This window comes from Crocuta crocuta, unplaced genomic scaffold (genome assembly GCF_008692635.1).
Source record: "Crocuta crocuta isolate KB4526 unplaced genomic scaffold, BGI_CrCroc_1.0 scaffold72, whole genome shotgun sequence".
NCBI lineage: Eukaryota > Metazoa > Chordata > Mammalia > Carnivora > Hyaenidae > Crocuta > Crocuta crocuta.
Genome location: NW_027529427.1, coordinates 2506948 through 2514227, shown reverse-complemented (window position 1 = coordinate 2514227; position 7280 = coordinate 2506948).

Genomic DNA, 7280 nt, shown 5'->3' with positions numbered 1-7280 from the left:
TCTCCTTAGGTCTCCCGGGCAACCCCCGCCCCCTCGTCGCTCAGGCAACCACTGGCCACGCCCCCTTCGAGCGCGCGCGCGCGTGTCACCCGGGCAACCACCCACCTCCTGGCCATCCCATAATACACACGGACACCCCCCCCCACACACACACACCACACACACACCACCCCCCACACACACGCACTCCATACACCTATATGCCAAGGCTGTTGACATCTCATAATATTGCAAACCTTTTGCAACTAACCCTTTCCCCACCTCAGACATCCCATAATAGCCATCCCTTGCCAACTTCTTCACTCTTGGCCCTAATGCTGACATCCCATAATAATTCGTCACCTCTCCCTCTCATGGCCATCCCATAATAAGCACCCCTCCCAGCACTTCAGCCTCACATCCCATAATACTCATCCCCATCCCCCACAGACATCCCATAATAACCACTCTTCATCCACCCCCAGTTTGATATCCCATAATAGTCAGAAACTCACCCCCCCACTACATTACAACAACGGACACTTCGGCCTCCTCCCACACACATCCCGTAATAATCAGTTTCCTACTTTCTATACTGGCATCCCATAATAACCGACCCCCTAGCCTGCAGGGGCTGAGGGCAGCTCAGGCTAGGGTCTAGATCCTCACACCAGCACCCTCAGCCTTCATACATTGATTCTAGCTCCACAGCTCATGATAACCACTTCTTCCCTGTCAAAGAGATATCCCATAATGATCAGCACCCTACAGAGATGGTCATCTAATCTCCTTTTCTCTAACACTGGAAAGATATCCCATAATTGTACTCCCCCACCCACACCCTGATATCCCATAATAATGTCAAGGAGACTGTGGTCCACCAGACATACTATATAATACTCCCAGCACAACCCAGCCTCACATCCCATAGTGCTTCACCTCCAGCCACCACCCCTATACCTTTCCAGCCAGGCATCCCATAATATTCATAGTCATACCTCCCCCACCTCCACTGGCTGTCAGTCTGTTCTAACACCCAGAGCCACAAGGGTGAAGCAGGCTACCCACACTGCCCTGTGCCCGCCCCAACTTGTACACTCCTTCATCCCTTTCTGGGCCAAAGCAGTATCCTGGCATAGAGCCTCTTGCTGTCTAGGATAAACCCCACCTTCCCTCATCCCACCATTTCCAGACACTCAGGAACTGAGAGTCAACCTAGGGTCCCACCCAATCCCACCAAAATCCAGTTATTCTCCAGATACTTACCTCCAGCTCTTAAATTTTGAGTAAGACCAATCAAATATCATGCTAGCCAGATGAGCCATTTACATAAAGTTTAATTCACCCCACAGCATCCCATAATAATTATAAACTCCTATCTTTAGAAAAGAGTCTTTAGACAATTTCTCAACATTCCAGCAGTCCTCCTCCCGCCTCACCCTGCCTCCCCCAGCTCAGGTAATCCATTCAACGCACGTGGGTCACTCCTATGGATGAACATTCCACCATGATGTGAATGATCCTGGTGAGGATCACCATGATGAGGATCCTGCTGCATAGAGACCAAGAGCCAAGACCTGCTTTGCCTCTACTCACTCGCTGCTATTCATGTTCATCCAACAGATGTTGACACAGTACCTAGTAAGGCACCCAGCCGGGCACCATGGGGAAGCAAGGACCCCAGATGCCTCCCTTCAAGAAACATAAACAATCCATCAAACTATGAGACAAGATAGAATGTCTGCTGTCCAGGGAGAACTACCGAGTGCTATTTTCCAATTTCCTGTTACAGAGAATAAAACAAATTGCAACTGATCTCAGGAGAGATCAGATCCCAGGGCATTGAGGTGGCTCAGTCAGTTAAGCATCCGACTCTTCATTTCAGCTTGGGTAGTGATTTCATGGTTCATGAGTTCAGGCCCCAAGTCGGGCTCTGCACATGCAGAGACTGCTTGGGATTCTCTCTCCTGCTCGCACGCATGCTCTCTCTTTCTCAAGATAAATAAATAAACTTAAAAAGAGAGAGAGAAGAGATCATATGCAGTAGAGATTCTTGATAGTCCTCCTAGAGGGTGGAAGGTATTCCAAAAGGAGTTATAATAGATGGGTAGTCAAGATATCTCCTATCTGTAAGGGATTTTGATTGGAAAGCAAATGTTCATCTATCCAGTGTTTCTAATACTGAAATCCTATAATATCATGTGCCTCCTTTTTTTTTTTTTAATTTGAGAAAGACACAGAAAGCAAGCAGGGGAAGGTTAGAGAGAGAGGGAAAGGGAAAGAATCCCAAGCAGGATCCATGCTTAGCACAGAGCTTGATGCAAGGCTCGAACTCACAAACCATGAGATCATGAACTGAGCCAAAATCAAGAATGGGACGGTTAGCCAACTGAGTCACTTAGGTGCCCCATGTGCCTCCTCCTTGAGATACTTCATTTTTGAACACCAAATTCTGCTTACCCTCCATATTCTGTATTTTTTGGCCACTTTCTTGTTTATATCCTGAAGTCTCACACTTACAACTGCCCCCATCCTCACCTTGTTGCTGCCCCAATCTCCATCCCAAAACAAACCCCATTGATGTACAATATTCATCATCTTCCCTCCTCCCGGTACAAGTCAACATTCCATAATGCCTTCTTCGTTCAATTATGCCACCAGGTAGCCTTCCAACATATACCTTCCGTTCCCTAACTGAGTCTATCCTGCAGGTACCTTGGGGACCCAGACCTAGAAAGTCCAAGAGCCCAATCTTAAAACCCTTTAGCTCTCAGAGAACTTGGACCCATAAACCTCTCACTTTCTGATCCCCAGGGAAACAGGATCCAACTGAAAACGAGTGTCCCATCACCACTGCCTGGCTGCCCCAAACCCCAAAGCCAGAGAGCATGTCTTTGCCCTCATGTGCATTTTTCACATCCTTGCATTCCCCATGGTGCCCAGCTGGATGCCTTACTAGGTGCTGGGTCAACAAATCCAAGACCTATGACTGGGACAGGTTGAAGAGAAACTTGAACTTACTCCTAGGAAGGGCCTTCCTGATCAAAAGTGAGTAGGATCAACCTCGCACCATCTCTGTGTTGCTTTTCGAATCCCAACTTTCCTAGAGAAAGGGCCTGGCCAGAGGATTCTGGCCTCCCCTGGAACCCAGGGCTGGAGATCTGGCAAGGAGAAATAAGTTCAGGAGAGGCAAGAGCTTGCTTTAGGACCTCACCATCCCTTGCTTCCAAGCAGAGCAAAGTGATGCTGATACATCTTTCCACCAACTCCTGCCTGACTTAACTCCCTGGACCATCCTCTGGCTACATCCATGTGGTATGCAGACCCTTTCCCCCATTCTGCAAGGCTGCCACAGTCTTCCCCATTCAGTTCTCATGACACCAAGATTGGGCCCCGTTCATTGGTGCAAATCCTCCCCCATGACTGTTCTGAGTACTAAAGATGAACCTTGTACTCCTCATTTAGGGGAGAAGAGGCAGTTCTCTTAAGATACCATAATGTGGGTATACCTTCTTTTAACTCCTTTGTGTACAGAGCTGCCAGATACCTACTGTGCCCTCCTCTCTCCCCTTTTCTCTAGGGGATCCAGCCTGCCTCTTGGCGTCAAATTCCCTTCTGTAATTTCTCCATCTGCCCCACAGCCTTTTCATTTCATATATATACCACATTACTACAGTGGCTCGTACTGTACACCAGGAAGACAGTTTTATAACTGGGTAGTCACAGCTTTGTGCCTGATATACACACTGATAGCTTCTGCTCCCCACGGCCCTCTCTGCCTCGATCCCTGCGAGTTCTACCCACGTATCCCCTTGTCATCTTATTCCCCACTTCTACCTACTACGACCCCGAGGAGAATGTTCGAATCCCTTTCTCTCTTCTTGAATTCCAGAGACGGCTAGGATGTGTGTGTTTATGTATTCCTTTTGTGGCCTTTATGCTTCTGTGCTCCCCCACTCCCTACCCTGGCCCCATGCTACCCTTCCAGATAAATTATAAATAAACCACTAGCATGATTGGCCCACAGAGACTAAGGGTGGGATAATCTCCTGATTAATGCACCCAGGGGGACAGCCTCTCTAGCCGGTTACCTTAGAGTTCTGTTTCCATCCCATGGTACAGGAGAACCTAGAATAACACTCAGAGCGGGTTGTTCACGGAGTTTTCAGCACATGCTCTCTCTACATCTCTGTTTTGTGTCAGCCCCAGAAACTCTGCACAGAAGAGGTCTAAGGGACCAGTGTTCTCCTGCTGTATCAGAAAAGGAGATTGGAAAGACAACATAGGGAAGAAAAGCCACAGTGACAGTGCATTCTGACGGCTAGACAGGATGCAGGTCGCGCAGGGCTTGGGGTGGTGGGGGAGGGGGAGCGGTAGTGACAGGCTAGGCATTTGTCCCTCAGGAGCCGACAGAGCCTCTGTTTCCTGGGTTTGACTGCAAGGTTGCAAAGCCTCCCGGCCCAACCCCCTTACCTGAGCTAAGGCTCAAATCCAGGAAAGCAAAGGGAGATGAGAGTACTTGGGTACTGCGTTCACCCAGGAGCACCACTCCCTCTGATGTGCCACTCAGCCAGAACCCCAGCACGCTGGCATTCTCACTGACAGCCCAACTCTGCTGGCCCTGGACTCAGCGACCGTGCAGCTCCCAAGCTGCAAAAGGACCCAGGTGTCCGGGGTTCAAATTTGACCAGCTCTAGCCTGCCCCAGGGGCCCCTTCAAACATCTGTCACAGAAGAACCTCTCCAGCCAGTTACTCTTGCCAGGCCTCAGGTCTGGCTCTAGGGCTCACCCCACCCTCCACAGCTCCTTTCCCTCCCTCTTCCTTCCTTTCCTTCCCACCCCCCCCTCCACCTCCCCAGAGCTTCACCTACCCAGGACAGCCCCACCCAACTGTGCAGGGCACATCCCATAATAATCTTTCTCCTTGCTAGCCCCCACCCCCCCCAAAAGAGAGGCGGCCATCCCATAATAGCCACCCACAAGAGACATTCCGCGGTGACCGCCCCCTCCCTGCAGAGCTGCCGGGAGCAGCCATCCCATAATAGCTGGCCGCCTGTTTTACTGGTTACGGCTGTGGAGGGAGCTGGAGAGGAAATGGAGGGGAGGGGGGAGGGGAAGAGGATTAAGGGCCCCCACTTTGTGGAGGAAGAAGAGGGAGGAGAGTGACCCAAGGGGTAGGGAGCCAAGGGGGACACCCTGCAGGTGGGAGGTGTGGTCCACTGGTCACAACAGCCCTGCTTTGGGGTCTTCTTCCCATTCCCCAGGGGCTGCCTTTCCCCCTGAGCACCCTGGAGGTGTCTGCTGGTCAGGGGAGATGCCTAGGATGGGTTGAGGTGCTCAAAGTGTGTGCGTGGGGGGGTGGATTTCAGGTGTTCCCCTTGGGCCGTTTGAGAGAGAAGGCAGACCTTAGAGAGGATGGAAAGAGAGTAAGGGGTGGGGGGGCTGGAGAAGAGCTCCTCAGGCCCTCCCCATTCTGCACCACCATCCCATAATAATCCCCCCAGCCCCACTCCCCCTCCCACACACGACATCCCATAATNCCCTTCCCGCCCCGCACCCCTTCCTCCCGCCTCCAGTTGGATCCGGGCCTCACCAGCCCATAATATTCCCCAGTCTCCTAAGGCTGTTCCAGCCCATAATACTCTCCCTGTCTCCTAAGGCCTCTCCATCCCATAATACTGCCAGACGCCTGACCTGTGGGCCAAACCCCAGCCCGTTCCACACATCGAGGCTGTGTCAGCGCCGCTGGTCTCCCTCCCTGTCCCTCCCTCCTCCCTTCTCGGCGCTTTCCCTCCCGGGCGCTCTCTCCCGCCCTCCTGCCCTCGGCCCCTCTCCGGGGCCCCACCCTGTGCCTGCCCGGGCCCTTACTTCCCCTCCAGCCTCCTCTCTTGCCCTTTCTCCTTTGCTTGGTTCTTCATCCCATGCCCCCTCTCCTCTCCCTTTCAGGCGCCTTTCTACCCACTCCTCTGTCTGTGGGATGGACGCTAGGCCTAGTGGGGAGAGACTGCCCCCAGAGGGCAACAGGCCAGCCACTGCCCCTGGAAACGGTCTACTTGACCCAGCGCTTGCCCAGCGTGCCTTGCCCACGCCGCCCCTGGCCCTGGTTCTGATTGCTGGCCGCTCTCTGTCTGGATGAGGATTCACCTTGGAGCCTTTGCTGTCCTCCAGAAAGATTCCCCTTGGGCATCACAAACAGCCTTCATCAGTAGCCTCTCCTCCCCACCCGCGAGTTGAAAAGAGAGCTCCCCCTGATGGGATTTCTCCCAGGTGCCTTTCAAAGGTGATCTCAGTGATCTCACAACAACCCAACAAGTAATACCATGATCCCCATTTCACAGAGGAGAAAACAGAGGTTCAGAGAGTTTAAGTGTCTTGCTAAAGTCACATTGTCAAGAAATGACAGGGCTGAAATTAGTACCTGCCCAGGTTGGTTCTGTTCTGAAGCTCTGAGAGCCTTTGTGTTCCCCAAGGCCTGTGTGAGAAACTATACTTTTCAGTGCCGTCTCCTCCGGAAAGGATATGGCATGGTGAGAGCTACCCAGCCTCCCTCTGTCTCAGGGTCTCCTAAAAGAATGACGAAGGAAGGCCCTATTGTGAGATTAACCTCCCCCTCCCCATATCCTTCATGGGACCCCAGGTGGTAACCTAGTAGGGATTTTCCTCAAGATGGTTCAGGGCTAAGAGAAGCATCTCTGCCTCTTTGGGACCCCTTACCTTGGCTGTGATTCTCCTGAATTTTTTATTTCAAGACAGATGATTGTGTGTCTACTCCCAGCTACTCACCATTTGGAGGGACCATCCAACAGAGGAGGCAGACTTTGGAGAACCGGGGTGGGGGGGGTCCCCTCTGCAGCTTAGTTGGCCGGCAATCAAGAGTGCTGCCTTGGAGATGTTGGGTACCTCCTGGCTTGGGGAGGGGAGTCACGGCTAACTACACAAAGGCTGAGCCATCCTGCCTGGGTGTTCCACCAACCTGCTACTCCCTTCTGACTCCCGGATGGGGTGCATCTCAGGGCTCAACACAACCGAAACCCTGAACGAGTCCAGTTCTCTGCACTGATACAGCTGCATTGTGTTCTGCATTGGAATCCAAGGTAAGGGGAAGGTGTGCTGGAGGGTGAGTGGGTTAGGAGCCTGGAGGAAGTGGTGGGAAGAGGGAGCAGAGATGGTGCAGCAGATTCAGGGTGAGAGAAGTCATCAAGAGAGGTGGCCCGCATGAGGAGGGAAGGAGGAGGAAGGAACCCAGGGAGGGTGCGTGTGACAGAGCCACTAGACGGTGGGGAGCCGAGGAAGGGGAGATA